Source organism: Falco naumanni, chromosome 8 (assembly GCF_017639655.2).
Source record: "Falco naumanni isolate bFalNau1 chromosome 8, bFalNau1.pat, whole genome shotgun sequence".
Taxonomy (NCBI): Eukaryota; Metazoa; Chordata; class Aves; order Falconiformes; family Falconidae; genus Falco; species Falco naumanni.
This window is the reverse complement of record NC_054061.1, coordinates 27,087,227-27,108,412: the sequence shown is the minus strand read 5'-3', so window position 1 is coordinate 27,108,412 and position 21,186 is coordinate 27,087,227.

Sequence of the window (21,186 nt, the reverse complement as noted above, 5' to 3'; positions counted from 1 at the left end):
CTAATGTTAGTCATTCAAAACATCTTTACTTGTTAACTGACTACTGTCAATTATCTCTGAGAGATGCTGAATAGGTAATTTCTTGTATACTGATTCTTGTCAGTATTTTATAAAACAGTCAGCATCTCATTCAGAAAGCTTGAATTTGGAAAGCACAAAAAGCCCTGTTAGAACAGATGGTTTCTGTGATTGACGCCCTAATGCACAGTTTCAACTCTGCCTAGTCACTTTAACAGGAAAGTGTTTTAAGGATTCACCAGTTGGCTTGTCAAATTAGCATCAGGGACCAGTTTGGGTGTAAAACCACAAGCATAAATCATTTGGTGACCCGAGGGTGGATGAAGTATTAGCTAAAAGGAAACTTTTAACTTGAAGAAACGTCTTTTCTGTGCTCCGATAACTATCAAGGTTGACCAGTTGGAGCTGGCCTCTTCCATGTGGGGTGTGTGTCCTTCAACAATGAAGTCATGGAGGTGCCTAGTGCTCTACCATGAAATCATGGCAGGGCTAAGAAAGGATATCTGTGAGCCCTTAGTGCCAGGGTCTGATGTCCCGAGGATCTAGCTGCTGCTGAGAGTTTGCCTCCAGACCATCCTTAATGGAGGGCTGTTCAGAAAGGCGTGTTTAAATGAACTGACTGGAGTGGGGGAATAGCATCTTATAATCAAGTATGCATAGCTCTTTAAGTCTAACAAGCATCAGATCCCTTAGCCTGCCTCCATTACTTTGTTCTCAGGAAATTTGACTTCCATGTAATAAATGTTTGGCTTAGGTGATGTTATGTTTAGGCCCTTTTGTTGTGTATAAATTCTTCAGCTGAGAAGGGGGCAGAGGAAGGTGTTGCAAACCAACTACTTCAGCTCACTAAACACCCGTGTATTTGGTTATTTACTCAACACACTTCTGTATGTATTATGAACATACCTATAAGATACCTTAAGGCCTATAAGAAATCCTGCCTCTTTGGGGATGTGGTTTTCTAATTCCTGCTTAATTTTGCAAATAATATTTTTATACTGATATGCCTGACATGAGTGAGAGAGCTGTAGAAACTGGAGGGCAAAATAAAGGCAGGGGAGAAGAACAAGAAGGAAAGAATAAGGATAAAGTGAGAAAGAGAAACAGTTAAAATAGCAAGGGAAAGGGAAGGGGCAAAAAAAAAATTATTTCAAGTGGCTGAAGACAGAGGGATGAGTAGGAGGCAGCAGGTTCAAAACAAACAAGCTACAAAGTGTGGAGGTAGGCTCTGAAACTCCTGCCACAGGGTGTTGGGAACATTTGTACTCTGTCTCCATTGCTTTTTTGCAGTCAATATTACTTCCATATGCTGTTATTGTTTAGCTTAGAGGTCTTTAGCAGAGAGAAGAAAATAAAAAGACATAGTAAAGAGACTAAGTTGAGGTAGAAGCTAGACACGATCATTGAAGAGAAATCCCCTGTGGGTAACTTGCCTTTTGGAAAGCACGTCTGGTGAGTGCTGAGCCATTGGCGGTGGGGTGGGCAGGGGCAGGCTTTGGTTTTTTGTCACTGTTGGAGATGGAATGCGGGATCTGGCCCTGTGGGGCTGCTCCTAGCTCAGGGAAGAAAATGCTGGTGGAAAAGCGTGATCGGTGCGTGCTGCGAAGGACAGTTTATAGACCCTAAATAAAAGGGTGTAAGCAGAGCCAGAATACTTCCAAAGGGTTAATATCCAGTTCCCTTTGCTTTTCTCATGGCATTCGACTTCCGTGGCTTTCAGCTCCTTCCTTTCCTCCTGGTAAGGTGGCTTCCACTTGCTGCTGCCTTTATGACATTGCAGAAACCTATCATTCTCCTTAAGTACACTTTTGTCCTTATGGCTCCCTAGGCAGGTATTATCTCTCACTACTCAGTATTTAGACTTACGCTGTGCTCAAGTATAGTTCGTGCTAATCTCCTTCAGTCTGAGGAAGTCCTAATATTTATCTAGAGCCTATGCAAGCTTTTCTTTGGGAAGAAGAACATGAGGTACATCTCTCCAAATTACATGTGTTGTTCAAACGCGTTTTGAACTGCACAATTTAGCTGTGTGAAACAGTCATTTGAAGTGAGAGGACCTTGGAAAATTGCTGTTTGCTTGATGCTGAGATGCCATAAGGCCATGCTGGTGGGATTTACCAGCAGCATCTCAGTACAAGTTCTGTGCTGTTGTTAGTGGCACATCCTCAGCAGGATGAGCAAGTAATTGGATCCTGCATCATTCCCTTACAAATCCTGGTGGGCTGACCCAGTGCCGAGGTGTGGGGTGGTACAGCAGCATGGGTGGCGCAGCCTGGGTTAGAGTGGAAAGGACCCGATCCGTGACTTCAGGAATCATGATTTTGTTTCTCCCCTATTAGCAGACCCATTCCGTTTACACGCACTTTACTAAAGACAGCACCCTTTTCTCTTTGTAGGCTTTCACAGGTGTGTAATGAATGTGTTGCCTTGCAAGTGATGGGCAAGCTTTCTTTTAACCTGATTAACTTTTTCTTTGGTGAACTATGGGAAATTAATGTACACGCATTTAAAATTTAAAAATACTGCTATGCTGCACAAATGCTTTGCGAAGTGTCATCTCTGCTTAGACTAAGAAGAATTACTTGAGTTTGCATCTGTGTAAGAAATCCAGTGCTCCAAATACAATGAAATGTATTCCGAAGTTCCCTATCTAACATGTAATCAAAATGGAGAGATTCTATGTGCCTATAAAACAGAAATACTTTTCTTGAAGATAATTTTATATAATCTAACATATACAGAATGTAATGATAAGCTAGGTCTTTAATTTCAATTCTGAAGTGATAAGACCCCACACAGTTTTAAAGTTAATAATTTGTGTAAGTTTGCTGTTCCTTATCCTTTCTAAACGCTGCTTTGAAACAATATTGCATCACAGACAGCGCTTTATCATCCGTTGCATAAGGGAATTAAGTCAGTTTTATTGAAAGTATAGGGGACTGTTTACCTCTGACAAAATTACAAGGTAATAAATACGAGTAATGTCAAAGTTTAACTACCCAAACCATTGTTAATTACCCATTTCTAGATGATTATTAGGAGAAAAAAAGAAATTAAAAAAAATTACTGTTTCCCTGCACTAAATGTTTGTAAGAAACTTCAAGTGAGAATAGTATAAGAGTGCCTCCAAGTGGCACCTATCTAAATTTCACTTCAAAAGAGAACGAAACAGGCTTAGGGAATTAGTTTGCAAAACCAAGCTAAACAAATCCTGCCATTTCTTTTTTCTTTTAGTCCCTGTTATTACTTACACCGTTACAGTCACTTATGCGTACTAGTTAATGGGACTTGCTATGTATTATTAAGAAACGACAAGAGAAGGGTATTTAATCTAAATCAGTGTGCTCAGAGAAATCTCTTTACTTCCTACATTCCCAATGGTTATTCTTAGATTAATTTTAATGGTTAAATTGAGCTTATTGGCACAGCATGTCACGGCATCAGCATTTCCAGGGAACCGTCTCTGCAGAAATTGTGTTTTCCATGGCTTTTGTGATGCTTCGCCACCGAAGGGGTCCCCAGCTGCCATCCAAGCAAGGGCAAAGTGCCAACCTCTGATTTGCACCCCACGTGGCTTTGCGGGTCCCTGCCACACATTCAGGCTGCACCGCCGCCATTGATGTCCCTGTGAGGAGTAAGTGCAGGCGATGCAACGGGGAGACTTTTTGCCCTACAGCTGAAGGTAAATGAAGTGGAGCGACTAACTGAAAGGGGAGATCTATGGATTCAGTAAGCTGTGATGTGGTAGTGCTGAAAGACTGGAAGAGCCTGTATGCTCGCTAACACAGGATGGTGAATTTCTCAGGCACGGTTGCGTGCTGGAAAACCACGGGAAAAGAGAGAAGTGTGTCGTCTTGTGCTCTCTGAGGTCTGGCCTTTGGACAGACCAAAGGAGCATTTTAATATCAAACCCCTCCTGCTTCTGAAACTCATTGGAAATAGAAAAAAATCTATTCAAAACACACAAGAGAGAAGTACTTTTCTTCCACTGCGGAAGTGAAGTTCTGGAACTAACTGTCTCAGGAGGTTGTGGAGACAGACAGCATCAGCTTGTTCACAAAGGGATTAGAAAAATACATGGATAATAAATCCATGAAAATATACTGGTGGAAGGAATCAGGCAGAGATGTCTGCATTAATATTCCTAATCCAGGAAATGTAGAAGTTGGAGGAGACTGCGGACTACTGCAAGTCATGCAGGCTGTCCCAGCTGGTCTAGCTCGATCAAGGGTCTTCACCCAGTAGGGAATTTATTTTGCCCATATCAGAGATTATACCCCACATGTTGATGGGGATTAATTAGAGTGGTTTACTTTCCCCGCCCCCCTCTCTCTACCTGAAAATCTATAGCTGTAGTCCTGAAGTTTTAATCACCCAAGATTAAAATCGCGCATATAAAGAAGGCTTTATGTGTAATTTAAAAATTGCACACAGTTATACATGGGAACAAATCTACAGGTTCCATGAGCTTTATGTGGCTTTTCCATATAGGTATCTGAAGTTATCGTATCCTTTTTAAGAAGGAAATAGCTTGATATCTGGGAAAAAATCACTAAGAAACCTACTAATTTAAATAATCTTCCGTGACTGACAGTTTATAACACATATATTATGTAGCTACTTGATGGCAGACTTCACAGTTTACAGATAGATTAAAAGCAAGCAGGAAACTGGTTCTTACTTTAGAGTAAAATAGTATAGCATGTATTCAGCCTTTAATCACTCTGTTAAGAGAGAAAATCAGCTGATACACGTTAGAAGAAAAAAAAACAAGCTATAAACAAATGTCCTGCTTGTATTGGTTTGTTTTTTTGTAGAGGTCGTTAAAAAGACACTAGCGTTTAACAATACTTGTTTTTTCAAGTCTGTCTACACATTAAAGAGTTGAGACTAAGTTTAGACATGACATGAATAACACCAACAGTACAGCCTGGGAGAACACAGGTGCAACTATCCGGTGCTTGTAACCTGCATTGGGATGTACCTTTGCCCTAAATGAATGATTGCATTTTTTGCTGAACGTTTTCTATGTCTTTCATAAGACTGTTGTTTTTTCACTTTTTAAAGATAAATCATGTTTAGCTTACTGAGAGTTTTATGCGTGAAAGACTTTAGTTTTTCTTCAATAGTGATTTGCAGTTTGGTAATCCTTAGAAAGGCTTTGTCAGAGGAAAGAGCTTTGTCAGAGATCAGTCTGCAGAAAACAGAAAGAAGATTTAAGAGACTAGCTAAAACAGTGGGGAAATTTGGGAAAGCGTATCTGAACAACCTATCTGAGAAGAAAAGAAAATGGTAAATGAGAAAAAGTACTGACAGAATTTTGTCATATTATAATACGTGGTTTAAGCAGCTGACACATAACACTCCAGACCTTGATCCATAGGAAGCTCAAAGCAAGTTGATGGGTAGGCAGAACAGAGCTGGTAGGAACTGGAGGTTGATGGAAAGAGTATGTATTCTCTACCACTGGCATGGAGGGTATTGCCCTAAATGGCAAGCATTCGAAAATTGATTTCATAGAAAAAGTGTTGGTAGATTCCTATCTTGGCCCATTAATTCTCAGTTCTTTTTAAAGACTCTTCAAAAGTAGTTTCCATCTTTAAACTTCAGTAATTATTTTTTTTTCTTCTCTTTCTGATGTGGGGGCTTTTACTTCTCCAGGACAACTAGTGACCTGTCAACAAATAAGAACTAATTATATCATATTATCAATATGTCGTGGATTTTTCAGGCATATGTAAGTATGTGCAAGTTGCATAGTGACTGCATTCTCTATAAGGAAGTGCTCAATTTGAAAGGAAGGAATAAGTTCCGTAGCTGGTGAGCTAAACCATCTTTTCAAAATTCACTCATCGAAAGCACAGCCACGTATCAGCAAACGAGTGCACAGAGAAGAACTCATATTATGCACAGGTGTAAGGGAACATGAGGTGAAGGGGGGATGACACAGCTGCATCTCAGGTTTGATACAGTAGATATTTTGCAAGGACAATACCATTTCACTTGCTAATTGTGAAATGTTTTTTTTTTCTTCTTTCTCTCAAGTCGTCTTCAAGAAGTGTTGGCTGGTATCACCCTGTGCTCACAGCAGAGTGACTAGTCAGACATCACACTGGAGCCAGAAGGGTGACATAGCTGATGGCAGTGGCCATGGCAATGGTTTGACATTTGGGTAAAAACATTTAAGCACAATCAGAAGATTTTTTAGCCAGATTCAGCACAGCTGATTTAAGATGATATGATTTATGCCCTCGTCAGCTCTTGTCTCAGTATGTCTTGGAGGACAAGAGTCTTCTGCTGGAGTATCGTCTAATTAATATTACTGCAGAAAGAGAGAGTCTGTTGCCCGGTGGTTAGAAAACAGAGGGAATGCAGGCCACCCATGTTCAGGCATCTGGTTTGAAGTGATCAGATGTTTGCCCTCCAACCAGCTATTGTGGAAGAAGGAAGCTCCTACTGCTTTGCTGCCCACCAATACTGGACCTGTGAGGCAGCCACAGCCTCCTTATTCTGCCTTCTGCCAGCAGCTCTGCATTGCATCAATTTGATCCTCAAAGAACAAAAAGTGAAGATTTTTGGGATGGTTACACTCCTTCTCTGGGCACTGGGAAGATTACTTCTCCAGATTTTAAATCCCTTTATTTCAAAAGATTATCTGCTAAGTACCTATATATCTATAATCTTGTCAAAAAGCAATTGGTCAGAAATGATTTAGAAGGCAATAATTCAGAATTAGGTAACTCTTTAGAGAGCATCTCAAACTCACAAGTATCTAATGAGTTTAATTTTTTTTTTTTCTTTCAGAAAATTAGTCTCGGTTCACCGTTTGTGAAAGTACTGTTTGTAGCTAGAAAATCATTAAATTACATTGCCAGCATGATTCAGCGTTAGTCAGGAGTGTCACCATTGCCAAAAAGTGAGCTGGAATCTACTACGTGTTACATTACAGAGAAGATGGACCTGTACATTAATTCTGAAATACCATTTAGAAGTACAATGCCATGACGTGTCACTGGAGTTAGAGCTGCATTTTGTTCCCCAGGCAAATGGAAATGTAAATATTTAGTTAGAAGCATGAAGGTATAGTTAAAAGTGTTCTTGTAAACAGATGGTGGTCCCTTAATATTTCACATTTTAAGACCCTAGTTTCCCAGCCAGGGTAAAGGCTAACCTCGACGTGTAAGGAAGAGCAAGGGGGAATTGCCTTTCCTCCGGATTTTCTTTGGTTAGCTGTTTTGCAAATGGAAGGAGAATCTCTATTTCTTCTCCAAGACACATCAATCCAGTGACTTGGCTCTGTCTCTACCTGGATTATCCCTCTTGTTTCATGAAGGTAAGTGGGGGTTTCAGGCATGAGGTTTCTCTCCAGCAATGTCCTCAGGGGTGCTGCAGGTGGGTATTTCCCCTGCAACAGCAGAAAGGGGGCTCTGACAAGGTCAGCTGTGGCTTGTACACGATTTTGGAGACAGGACTGAGAGCCAGATTAACCGGTCACCTTCTCCTTTTTTGTAGGAATTACTGGTACTTTCAAGGAAGTGCTCAAACTATCTTCCAGTTTTTGTCTCAAATTTCCAGGTCTGTAAGAAACAAAAGATTCAGAAGGTATCTTCTCAAAGATAGGAAGGGGAACTCCGCATAGCGTTTCAGTTAGAAATCAGATAGTCCCACACATCCCATGCCTTCCCATATTATCTCCAGTTTACCTTAGAGATTGTGACCATCTGCTCATATTATTTGTGTCTATTTTTGTGCGTATATATCGGTTAATATATCTCACATAGCCACCTTTTCCTTAAGTAACACCCCCCAAACCGTGATAGCAGAAGCTTCGGTTGGTGAGCTAATTCTCACCCACCAGTGTGGAAGAAGAACTGGTCCTAGTCTGTTGCTATAGCAATTTTCAGAGGTGTGAATGTGGCTTAATAGTGTCATCTCGGAGCACTATAAATCTAAAGTAATGCCTGCCAAACTATTACATTCTGAAAATTCCATACTAAGGGAGTTAATAAAATTGATATGTGTGCAAATGGCATTTATAAGTTGCATATTACCAATAGTGTGCTCAGTCCCGTTCCAATAAAAATCAGTTGCAAAACTCTCGTTGACTTTATGGCATTCAAGATGAAGCCCAACATCTAGCTGTGATTAAGTATGCAGTCTTGACAATTCGATGAAGAAAAGATAAAAAGCAATGATCCTATGGAGAACAAAGCTTCTTGTCTATTTATCAACAAACGCATTCAAAATCTTCCATCATTAAATTATACATCAATAATATTATAAAATGGAAAGGAAAAAAAGCAAGTGTCAAAGTAAAATCTTTGATGTAAAAACTTGTGCAACATGATGAAAAGCAAAGCCCAATATAGCTGTCTAATAAAATCTGCTAGGTGTGTAAAATATATGTACCTTTTTTGTACTATACAACTTTATAATTAATGCTAAATCATTTATTGTTATAATTAGTAATCGTTAAATAATGATCTTTGGGACAATTGTGAAATACACACAGTACTTCTGCAGTTTTTATGTTAGTGTTATTAGGCTAAAAAGTAAGGGGTTTAGAAACATCTTCAGCCCGTGTTAGTTATAAGGCAAATGCAAATTAATTTTTTAGAAATCAATAATATTATGGGCTATTATTGTTATGGAAGAGGGACAGTATTAAGGACACAATGCATTAGACTCCCATATCTCTGGGGTCTATTTGCAGAGAGCCCAACCAAGTGGAAAGTATGGGCATTACTTGGTTTTTTTTTCCTTTTCTTTTTTCCCTTATTTTTTTTCTTTTCCTAAATACGATATCCTATTTCATTTATACTATTCACCTAGTATCAGTGCAATTCTGTAGGCTTTAGTGGAATTGCTTGTGCACAGCTTTTGAATAGAAGAGAACACTGTTGTGGTATTTTTGTCAGAGATAATGGGTGTTGCTCCTTTTTAGTGTCTTTAGAGTAACCAGGTATGGGGCAGGACTTCTGAAGTGGACACTCTATAACTAAGATGCTTCAGTGTTAGTTTTCCTTCTTTATCAAGTTGCCGGTACTCACCAGCCTGCTCCCCAGCACAGTGCTGGCAAGGCACATCAGGGCATGCTAAGGTGCTGTAGGTAGATGGGGGATGGGAAATAGCTGGAATTAATGATTGTTTTCTCAACTGTAACTTTATGAGTAGAACCAGTTACTTGTGTTATTTCATGGTGTGCTCAATCATATGTTTCCACACAGTAAATAACCAAATTTTGCAGGTACAGGGCTAGTTCTTCCAAGAATCCAAGAAAATATAATTTTATACTTTGCTGTAAAGCAGTCTACCCCACATTGCAATCTATCTTTTAAACTACCAGACAACCAACACGTTTATTATGTATCGAGGTCATTCTTTATTGCAGCAATCAAAGACTTTGAATAAAAAAAAAAATAATTGTAAGACTGAAATATTCTGAATAGATACTTTTTAATTATATGAACCTGATCCTGTCTTTTAGAATTTTGTATCGATGCGTCATGATTACTTTGCAGTGTTTGCTTTTCAGGGGATAGAAATTGAGGACACGATTCTTCTTGCAGTGGAAAACTACTCCAGAAAAGAACAGCACCAGGGAAGGGGCAGTAATACTGCAGCCACCAGCCCTTCACCAGGGAGGTCCGGAGTCACCAGAGCGATGGTGTCTGCAGCGGGGAGAGACCTCGGAAAACCTTGTGTGATTTTGCAGCAATTTCAGCAGCTATTATCTGCCAGGTTGTATGGTTTATTTTATGCTATGAAGTTCATATAACTAACACAGATTTACTTTCACTTTGGTTTTCCTTCTCATTCTCTTTCTTCTCGGTTAAAACTGAGGGCACCTCAGCCTCCCTTTGTTTCTCAAGAAAGGGTGGAAGCTGGTTTCCAGCAATTATTCAGAAGTAAAGCAGATCAGCATAGTAAAGTTAAAGCAATAAAAATAACAGTACAGGCAGGAAAAATATTGCGTGATGGATTCTGATCTCCTGTGTTTCAGCATTAATCACAGTATTGATTTTAACAGGGATGACTTAGCACAGTGACTTTAGCTGCTTTTTGTCCTTTTTATTTTACTGCAGCTGATTAGTATCTGTCCTTCTATGTCCAGTGCAGAACCATCCTCTGGAGAGAGCACTTTCAGAAATACTTTTTTTTTTTTTTCTTAGTAAAATAATTACTTGAATAGATTAGACCTAATAACGGCAGTTGAGTCATCGTGTGTTCTTATTGGATTATTATGAAAAGGTAAAAGAGATATATATATACTGAATTTGCTAAGAGGCCTGTTGCACTGCATGCCCATAAACTGTAGGTGACTTAAGTTCAAACAGCTCTGAAAAAAAATCTTGCAGGAAAATATCATCTTGTGGCATAGGTACTCAAGTGAGAAAGATGCGCAAGAGAAGCAATGTGCCAACTAGTCTGATGGTGAAACTAATACCTGGAGCCAATGAACTGAATAAATAATTCTTTCGCATTAGCATGCTCCACAGTAAGAATATTTGAGTTATTCTATTATATTAGTAATTTAATTTTTTATTTATGTGCAGTGAATTAAATCCTGTATTAGCAACATTGTCACCCTTGTCTTCCTGCCATGTGTAAATATGCCAATGTACATGTAAAACATGAACACACGTCTCTCCCAGCATATCACAACATTTCTGCTCTTTGGTGTCTTGTTAACCTGCCCCTCTACAAGTACATTTTTGCATGGGCTGTTTCCCAGGAAAGGAATACTTCTCGATAACAAAGCCACTTTTCTGTTCATTCGTGATCCCTGTTAAGACTTTTTGGTTGTTTTTTTTTTTTAAAAGCTCTTTCTAGGAAATGTCACAGTCTCAATTATTACTGACTTCAGTGGTGCTGCTACAGAAATTAGGTTGCTCAGAATCTTTGTACTTGAGCTGTAGCTGAATAATCAGATACTGCTATCTGAAGGAGTAGTTGCATCTTTACCTCTTCCCCTGATATTTCTCCATTTCCTGCACCTTCTTGCTTTGTGAAAATGCAGGTATTTTGCTGACCCAGTTCAGCAGACCCCTTGGTGTCACAAATTGGATGCCAAAGGCTGGGGAATGCAGGGGACAGTCCTTTCAAGGGCAGCAGCATCTTAAACTGAGTGCAAAGCTATGGTGTTGCAGGTGTGAGATGTTTCCCTGAAACTGTGACTTACTGATGTGCATCAGGGTAAGTTTGCATAAAAGAGCTATTAAACCTGGAAAAGAACTGGGAGCAGACTGCTGCTTGCCTGCAGAGATTGTGTATTGCTTGGAACTGGGAGAGCTGGGAGGGTGCGTGCAGCCATCCCATGGCTAACGGTACAGTTCTGCTGCAGATATCTTGTCTTTTAATGTTTGCGTCTCTCTATTTAGCATAGAAGATGACTATGAAAGTAATAGTTCTTCATACATAAACTACTAAAATGTCATGTTCTTTACTATAGGAATGTCTGCAACTGACTTCAGTGCAATGTATTTGATCATTATTAAGGCTGCCCATCTTTGTTAGTTCTTCTACTGCCTAATCGCCACTCTAAATATTCCTGCAAATGAGTCTTGGCTTCTCTGGACTGGTATTTTAACCTCTGGAAAACTATTTTTCTTGAACTAATGTGCAATTCTCATTCAATCAGGGGTGGTTGGGCTTGACTTTGTAACCTCTTGAATGCAGTAAAATCACTAGAGTAATGCTTAATGACACATCGGGCTGGAAATATATTTTAAGACTTGCAGGGCTGTTACTTTCTCAATTTCAAATTTATCAGACAATTAAAATAATTAAATATCCAGTCTCTGTTTAACTTAACAGAGATGTTGGGCCTACTTAACAGACTTTATTAAGCTCATGGGTCAAAATTAATTTGTTAAAACTACTTAAAGCAAGAGATATTGTCCTGTATTACATCTATTTAATGCTAGTCTACAAAGAAGCCACATACCAGATTTCTAATTCAAAGCTTACCAGTCCTTCAAACATTGTTTCAATCCATTTTACTGAGTAAATTTGACTGTGGCAAAATCAAATAACAAAGACAAATTAGTTGCATCTTCTGTTAATCATTGATTATAAATTAGACATGCTAGCTCAACTGAAATGTCTCTGAGGATGTGAATATTAGAGTTAATTGTTTAATTTAGAAAAGAGCTAGAAAGTTTGTTTCCATTTGTACTGGTTGTAATCCTTTGAGATTAATGTATTTGGACTGTCTCTTTACTTAATAAGTGACACTGTCTTTCAAACCCTGACTCCTTTAGATGGACCACTGTTTGGAGAGTAACTGATTCCTGGACAGCCGATGTGTTTGTTTCAGTGTAACGTTGACTTTCATCTGTTGGTGTGTCTTCCATGATCACAATTCTTCCATAGAAAGATCACACACTTTACCGATATTTATAGAGGTATTTAATAGGACCTTAATTCAAGTAATTAAGTACAGGCCTAGGTCCAATCAAATCAAATATATTAATATTCAGCTTTGTTTAAGAAGTTTCCTAGGAAAGCAGAATGAGTAAAAAACCATCAGCTGACAGAAAAATGCTCAAATACTCTTTAAAGACACTCCAAACATTTATTACATCTGCATAAGTTAATTTTGGGTCAGCATAATGCCTAGCACAATGGAATCCGCGTCTTGGCCGATAGTCCTGTGTGCTACTGTGTTGTAAATAAACAGTTTTAAACACTTTTATGACATGATTTCCTATAGTTCTTTCTTCAAATGGTTAAAGTCAGGGTTGCTCCAATCTGCTCATTACTAATGGAAGGCAGTAGGGCTTTTAGAAACGCTACTGGATGCATGCTAAGCATTCATCCTTAATATTTTAATGACAAGAGTGATAGTCAACTATGAAGAAAAACTGTGAAGAGACGTTAATGCAAAGATATGGTGATGACTTTGTTGACTCAAGAGCTCCGTCAGGGAAAGCAGAAAGAGCTGTGCATCGAAATGAGGATTATCACCAATTTAGTGCTGAACTCTTGGAGCAGTCCTTTTCCTTAACACTTAAGAAAATTCCTCAGAGAATTTTCTCATATGAAGTGCAGTTAGCTTTGTAAATCCCAGAGGAAAGGTGGAAAGAAAGAAAAAAAAAAAGTTACAGAGCTCAGAAAGGAGAACAGGCAGCAGCAAGAATCAAGAATATTATTTAAATGAACTTTACCTCTTAGTAAATAGAAAAGTTTTCCCCTTTCCCTCTGCTATTTATGGCAATATTTTGATGGGTGTGTGCTGTAGGTTGACATGTCATCTGAGCGTGCTGGCCTGCCAAGAGGCATCACTTCTAACTTTTGGCAAGTTGCATCTCTATAAATGCCATATATTCTTTAAACAGTTGTATAATTAGGACAAAGAACATTTGGGGCATCATTTATTTAATGTATAGCTGGAGGTACATGCCATCCATTAAACCTGGGGAAGGGGCTCTGTTTTTTGTGTGAAACGCAGCAAACCTGTGGCATTCACAAAAGCAACGAATTATGTTCATTTGATTGACACAGCATTTGAGATGTTTCCAATTATTTTTCTGGTTTGCAAAATACAGCTTTGGTTTTACAAGTGCATTTTAGACTCAGCTTGTAATATGAAGGAAGACGTTGAAGCTAATGAAATACACTTTTGGTAAGTTATGCATGTTTTCATGATGCAAGGGGGAACATGACCCTGGCGAGGGTGGACTGTGGCTGGGAGCAGGGAGCGGGCTCTGCTAGCGCCGGGGAGTGGAGAGCTGCAGGTGACAGCAAGGCCAGCTGGAGTCAATAGCCTTCTATTAAAAATGCTGACATGGAGGTTTCTATGCAAAATGGCATTTCAGTGCGTTATTTAAACGCTTGCAGTAGATGCTTAAACTCAAAGTAGGTCCATGTCTAACTCTATGCACAGAAGCTTTCCTCAGCTGGTGCCTAAACTTGAAGGGAAAAAAAATTAAACAGTGCTTCTAATGGCAAAAATTACTGCCTTAATGAAATCAACAGAAGCATTGCAATAATCTCCCCAGGGAAGTGGTGGATTGTACACTTTTAAGATTCAGCTGGACGTGGTGCTGGACCGTCTTGTCTAGACCATGCTTTTGCCAGGAAAAGTTGGATCAGGTGACCCTTGAAGTCCATTCCAACCTGCTATTCTATGATTCTATGATTTATCTTGCCATTTCAAATTAGTATAATGATCAGAATGAACAAGCAAGTTTAGAAAGCGTAACCTATCAGAGCAATGATAAATTGGATGGGCTTCACAATATCTGGTCAGCCTTCCTGGTGATTTATGAATGTCAGAGGCTTAATGACTGAAAAAACCTGGTTGAGTCTTTCTATCTTGCTCTTTGTTTTTTTCAAATTACCTGTGCGAGTATTTCTCATCAGTATTGCAAAGCACTGAACTAAATACAGAGATAAATCTAGGTTGATGTAATTTACCTCCATTTCTGGCTACTATACGCATAGAACCATAGAGCCATTTAGGTTGGGCAAGACCTTTAAGACCATCAAGTTCAACTGTTAACCCAAGACTGCCCAAGTCCACCACTAAACCATGTCTTCAAGCACCACATCTAGATGGTTTTTAAATGCTTCCAGGGGTGATGATTCCACCACTTCCCTGGGCGGCCTGTTCCAATGCTTAACCACCCTTTGGGAAGAAATTTTTCCCAATATCCAATCTAAACCTGCCCTGTGCAACCTGGGGCCGTTTCCTCTTGTCCTGCCACTTGTTATCTGGGAGAAGAGACCGACCCCCACCTGCCTACTACTACCTCTTCTCAGGTATGTTTTTTTTTTGTATCACATTACTTTTTTCTTACACATATACTTCTTGAAATGTGCATTTCACTTTGATACTCTAAGCACCTCTAACAACAACAGAAGGATATCTATCAAAGCAAGTATACGTGAGATATATATAAAAAAGAAAAAAACGAAGGAGAAATGACACTGCAGTTAACTGCATCTCCTCCAGGCTGTTACCAGCCTCAAACACAAAGCTGGATAAGCTGGATTTTACCCAATCTGCGAACAATACAAGATAAATTGGTTGGAAGATATTTCTGTATTTCTGTATTTCTGATAGTGAATATTGCCATTCCTGAATGTTAGTTAAGATTTAATCACGGAACCTCAAGGTTTGATACTGCTGTTTCCTTGCATACAGTCTTTCTCTTACATTCTGGAAGAGGCTTTCAATGCATTTATTATTCCGTCCTAATATTTTTGGCATATAAATTCTAATATGATGCTAAGGAACATGTGAATTACATTCAACCTGCCATGCTGTATATTGCAATAGCGTGTAAAATGTTAGACACAGCACTTAAACTAGATTATCTCTTTATAAACCTTGAGAACGTGGAAAATCCTTTTATCTTCTTTTTTTTTTTTTTTTTTTTTTTTTTTTTAATTTTAAAATTAGCCTCAGAGAAGGTTTAGGCTGGGTCATTTTCACCTGTTGTAAAATTTGACTAGTTAATAGTCCTCTGACTAGATTGGAAAAAGGTCAGTAGAATAGCACTGGATTCTGGAATGAAAAATTACATATTCACAGCTGTGAGGTGTTTCAATCTTTGCAGTGCAGCTGCCTCAAAATCAGCACCAAAATGGGGTTTAATCTGATGGCAGGATATCTTCTTTCCTACTTCTTAAATTCTGAGGATTTTACATAAAGTTTGTATTCCTTTTTAAATATTCCTAGTAACCTGATATGCTTTGCCACACTGGCGCTTATCATGAACTGAGATTATTTCTATAGCCTCATGATTATTGGCCTCCTATAATCATGCCACACCGTAATGGGTCTGCGTAAGATGTGTCATTGTGTCATTCTCATTTTTCTGTGCAAAGTTTAAGCTGATCCCCTCCCTCCTCAGTAAATTAGACACTAAAGCTTTCAGGAAATCAAACTGAATAACCAAACGCTTAATAAAAAATGCATCATGGTACGTCAGCCTATGTTATCAACTTGGAAAAAAAGCCAGAATAAAAATTCTCAGACAATAACGATTCTCATTAATATAAACGTTAATGCTAGCTTCAACCTCATTGTACTACTCTGAGATGTTTAAACCCTTTTGCCAGATTAAGTATTCTTAAAGCCTTTTTGACAAACAGCACTTGATAAAAAAACACACAAGTTGATAAATGATTATGAATTAACAGATTATGACTATGGAGTGAAATTAGGTCATGTCAAAGATATTTGTACCATCCACATTTGTAAATATTTATCAAAATCCCATCACTGTCACTGGTATCTCCTGGTGAAGAAGGTGGCTCCAGATCTTCCTGCCCCCACCTTCCAATTCTTTGTTTTAAACCAGATGAAAGAGCAAGACATGATCTTGAAAAAGGCTTTTTACCTTACTTTTCAAAAGAAAAGTCTTTATTTCTTCCAGAAATGAAAAGGAGGACAAAGTATTTCAGATTTTAGGTGGTGATTTATGAGAAAAAATCCCCCCCAAATTCAGCTTACTTTGGCAATGAAAAATGTAACTTAAATAATTAAAAAGTTATACTGTGCTGTTTTCAATGACTGAAATTTCACAAATGTGAAATGTAAAGAATGTATATATATATATATATATATGTAAAAGTCTCCTTAAAATATTTCTCTTCAGTATCAGTTTATTTTAAGCTTTGGACTTCAGTTGGCATTATTTTGTACTGTTTATGAAAGGGCTGCAATCTTATCCATTTTTGTAGCATATACCTATATGTATAATTTAGATATATGTCATATTGATAACGTGGAAATATACAGATTTCTCTTTATATTTGCAAAGTATATATTGTCTTTTTATAATATTTGCCTTCTATGTAATACTTTATTGAAAGAACAAACAATTTACTGTCCTTATCAGAAAATGGCTAAAAATATTTCTAACAAACAAAACCATGAACATAAAAACAAAACATGATGGATATGATTTGGGACAGTGAGAATTTCCTATGGAGTTAGCACATTTTTATATTCTGGATATGTCACTTACGTCCAGCCCATCCCGTGATGGCCCATAGCCTTTGCTGATCCATGGATAACAACTGTAACAAGTAACAAGGCATTTTAATTTGCCTTTTCATTTCCAATATTCAATGGCCAGACTTAAAAAAAAGAAAAAAATTACATATAACCAATGGACTTAGAAGGTCATTTTCCTCCTTAATGTAAGGTTTAATTATACCATGTTTAGTCATGCCAATTTTTCAAAGGTGTCCGTAGAAGCTTACTTCTAGTGAGGATCTAAGTTGTAGTAAATGTGCGCATGTATAATATTCAGTCTTGCATTAGCTTTAATGCAGTATTTTATAGTGAAGTTTTTTTACAGGACATCATTTAGTTAATATGATAAAACATTAAGTTGATACCCTGCTCTTCAAAATTTATTTTACAACTGTTTTTTATTTATAAAAATGGAGTTACTTTGGAGGGACAAAGTCATATGAAACTTGGAGCAGCTAACTTGGCAAACAGATTTAGGGTGCCCAAATACCAGTTGCCATCAAATGATTGGTGGTAAATGTTGCTTTGACAATCCTCGTTTTATTAGGAAAAAGAACAGTGCCAGTGTTTTCTAATACATTGTTTGTTGTATCTAGTAGCACTTTAAGACATCTGTGAAACAACCCGTTATAACACCAGCGACAATCTGAAGCGCACGGGTACACCGTAAAACTACTAATAAAGTTCCCCTATATTCATTAATGTACCTTGTAATAGACCAGTTAGAAGACAATTTGTTCTTTCTTTCATGCAAATAGTTCTATTAATGGAGCAAAGAAAATGATGAAAATTTAAAAGGTACACTAAAACACTCTGATGAATATATGGGCTGAGTGGTGTTTCTGTGCTGGGATATCGAGGGGAAAATAGAACACTGATGTGCATGGTATTACCGCTGCTTTGGTTACATTGGTTACATTGCCCCCCCCCCAAAAAAAAAAAAAAAAATCCCCACAATTACTGTACAGCTACACAAATGATTTGAGGATTAATACAGAACCAAATACGTACATTGTGCCAATGGGTCTGAACTCCACGCAGCTCAGTGAATTCCTGCTCACATGGAAGAGGGCAGGGTCTGACACGATCTTTGTTGTTGACTGAGGATGGGTTCACCACCTATTTCAGATTCTCTAGGCATTTAACCCTGATATTTAAGTTAACTAGGAGCCCAAGTAGGCTGCACAGGAGAGACAGGTATCTGCGGAGAGCGACTCAAAATACTCCTGTGATACCAGAAGTTAAACCGTATGATGAAAAGCCTATGAAATACCAGAAGTTAAACCATACGAAGAGCCTGTGGTTACAGGTTTCAGAAGTATGATAGCTGACAGGGAATATCCCGGTCTCTAACCCAGCAGATCACTCCAGCTTTCACTTATGGCTGAATATAATTTTGAAGTACTCTTTCTGAGTCTTCCCATTGTGAATGTATCAGTTGTGAGAAGGAAGCTTACTGGGGAAGTTATATCTGTGTTTTATAGATTAACATATACCCCAACCTGGAAAGGGATTTGTATACATAATGTTAAACTCATCAGATTTGATAGAACTATTTGTACACTTAAAATTCAGCACGGGCTTTATTATCTAGCTAAATCAGGATTAAATAAATCAAATTCTATGTTCTTACTGACTGTAGGTAAGTTTGGATCAGGGCCTACACTGTTGTCATCACTCAGACTTCTTGAAAGGTTTTAAGAACTGAAACGAGAACAACTTTGTGGTGCTTTTAGTGTTGTTACTGTCGTCGATTTTGTGAGCCGTCAGCTTGTCGGAACGTGCCACTGCAGGAGGGAGCCTGACGCAGCCCAGGCTTGCTGTGATAGAACTGGGCAGTTGGGTACCAGAAACCTGTAAGAAATGTTGTGCAAAAACCTAAACCACTTTGCTCTGGGATTTCCTTCCAATGGGAGGAATAAATAGAGAAGCACTGGTGGCTCTGTGAGGGAGCTCTATCATCTGCTTATTCTTTGAAAGGGCTTGATGGAGCACAGGATCTCAGAAATTGCTTTGGAAATTTAGCACCTGATGATCTCCAACTACCTGGAGAAATAAACCACTCAACGTTCTAGTCCTTCCCATTGTCTTTATACCATTTCCCCTTCTGAAGCATGATGGACATGATGGAAGAGTCTTCTTCTACGAGTCCTTCAGGAAGGAACGCCTTCCTCTGACAGCGAAACTATTCCTTTGCATTTACACGCCAGGGATATGTTCAGGGCTAGTGACACCTTTCGTCCTTGCAGAATATAAGACAATCCACTAGGAAAAAGCAAATAAGCTTTTTACCTTTTTTTATAATTATTAGATTCTTTGCCTTAGAAAGAAAAGCCCTGTGGAGATATTATCACTTTCTATTATATCTGATGGTTCTTAGAGTGATTTCTGTAGACTCCTATTACAGTTTCATAGTGTCCTATTGATTTTGTTTCTCTTAAGGGCTTTCACACCAAAAGATTGTATATAATATAAAGGACAATAAAAGAAATTGCTAAGCACTAAGGATTATTATTCTCTGTGTTTACTGTTGTACCAACTATATGAAAAAAAGAAAAAAAAAAGGCTGAGACAGTGTACTTATGACTACTGGGATTTGTAGTTTGTCCTGGTAAATGTATGCTGACCTCCAACCATCTGAGACAGTAAAATCAATAATAAGAAATCCACCCACCGTTTATTATACCAAAATTGTTATGCGGGATATATATTAAGGGAGAACATTTCATCTACAGAGTGCACTGCATCATGTTACATATCTGTACTTTTTTGAAAGCACCTATCATATTTGTGTGGATATTATATTACTCTGGCATAATAGCATTGCATTGGCATTCCAAATTCAGTATTTTTTTTCCTTACAGGCTATATTTATGGCCAAAATAGCCACAATTTTCTTCACATAAAATATGAAGTGTAATCTAATCTTTCTTTCCTGACAGAAGAATATTGTAATTCCATTCAGTTTTCAGCCATTCTTTAAAAAGACTGATGATGGAATTTTGGAAAAAAAGTACAGTAATTTCTTTTAAAATAAAACTGGTCAATGTTTTCTAGGTTATGAAAGTACTTGTACAATTGTAACAAACGTTGCTGCTAGTCCTTCAAACTTCCTTAAGTTATATGAGCAATTCTTACTCAAGTAAGGTGTCTCATTGAATGTGGATTAGCATTAGTCTTGGATGTAATGAAGATGATTTTGTGTTTCTTTTGCAACAAAATCTTGTTAGAGAAAAACTTGAAAACTCTTTTTGTTATTATATGGCATTGGTGATTGGTGGTATTGATGAAACAAAAACTTTTCCCAATGTCACATGACTTTACAGACTTGAATGGGGTACCATTGACTCATCAGTAGAACTCAGGTTGACATTAGAGACGTCAAGAAAAAAGCCTGATATAGGAGTTTGGGTTCTGAAAATTGATGAACAACTACAATTTTAAGGAAGACTAGCGGATATCCTCCACAGATCCAGAATCTACAGTAATCATACAATGACCAAATATACCAAAAAAAGTAGATATTTTTGAAAATATTGGTTTTAGTATATAGCAAAAGTTTATGACAGTATTCCCTTGAGTGCTGTATGAAAAAACTCATTAAATTTTATTATGATTCATGTGGCTTTGCAACTTTTACATGGCTATGAAATGGAATGTACAATGCAATTAAATAACACAATGAAATGCTAGAAAAAGAACAATATAGTCTCTTAAGTAAAATAAAGTGTTACATTTACTTAGAAACAACAAAATCTAAATCCTTGTGGTTATTAAAAAAATGATGTTATACACAAGAGTTGCCTTTTCAGTTCCTCAGGAAAGGAAGTGCGGATAATTTAGTTGTAGACTTCAGTATCCAGGGAAAGAAAGAAAAAAGCAGAGTGGAGTAATAACAAAGTGACCTCATTTACTGAGATAGAAATGGACTGTTTACCCTTTGATGTAAAGAATCTCCTCCTTCTTTCAAATGAGGACATACTTTTTATTTACAGGTTTGTGAAGACAGCAAAGTAAGGAGTGGGCAGAAAATGCAGATACTATACAACAGAACAATTTGACAGTTTCATAAACAGAGCTCCTGATGAAAAAAAGTTTAATTCTGTTTAGAATATTTTCTCAAAATATATTATTGTCCTTTGATTATTAGTTTTTTAAGGGCCTCATTGTAGCCT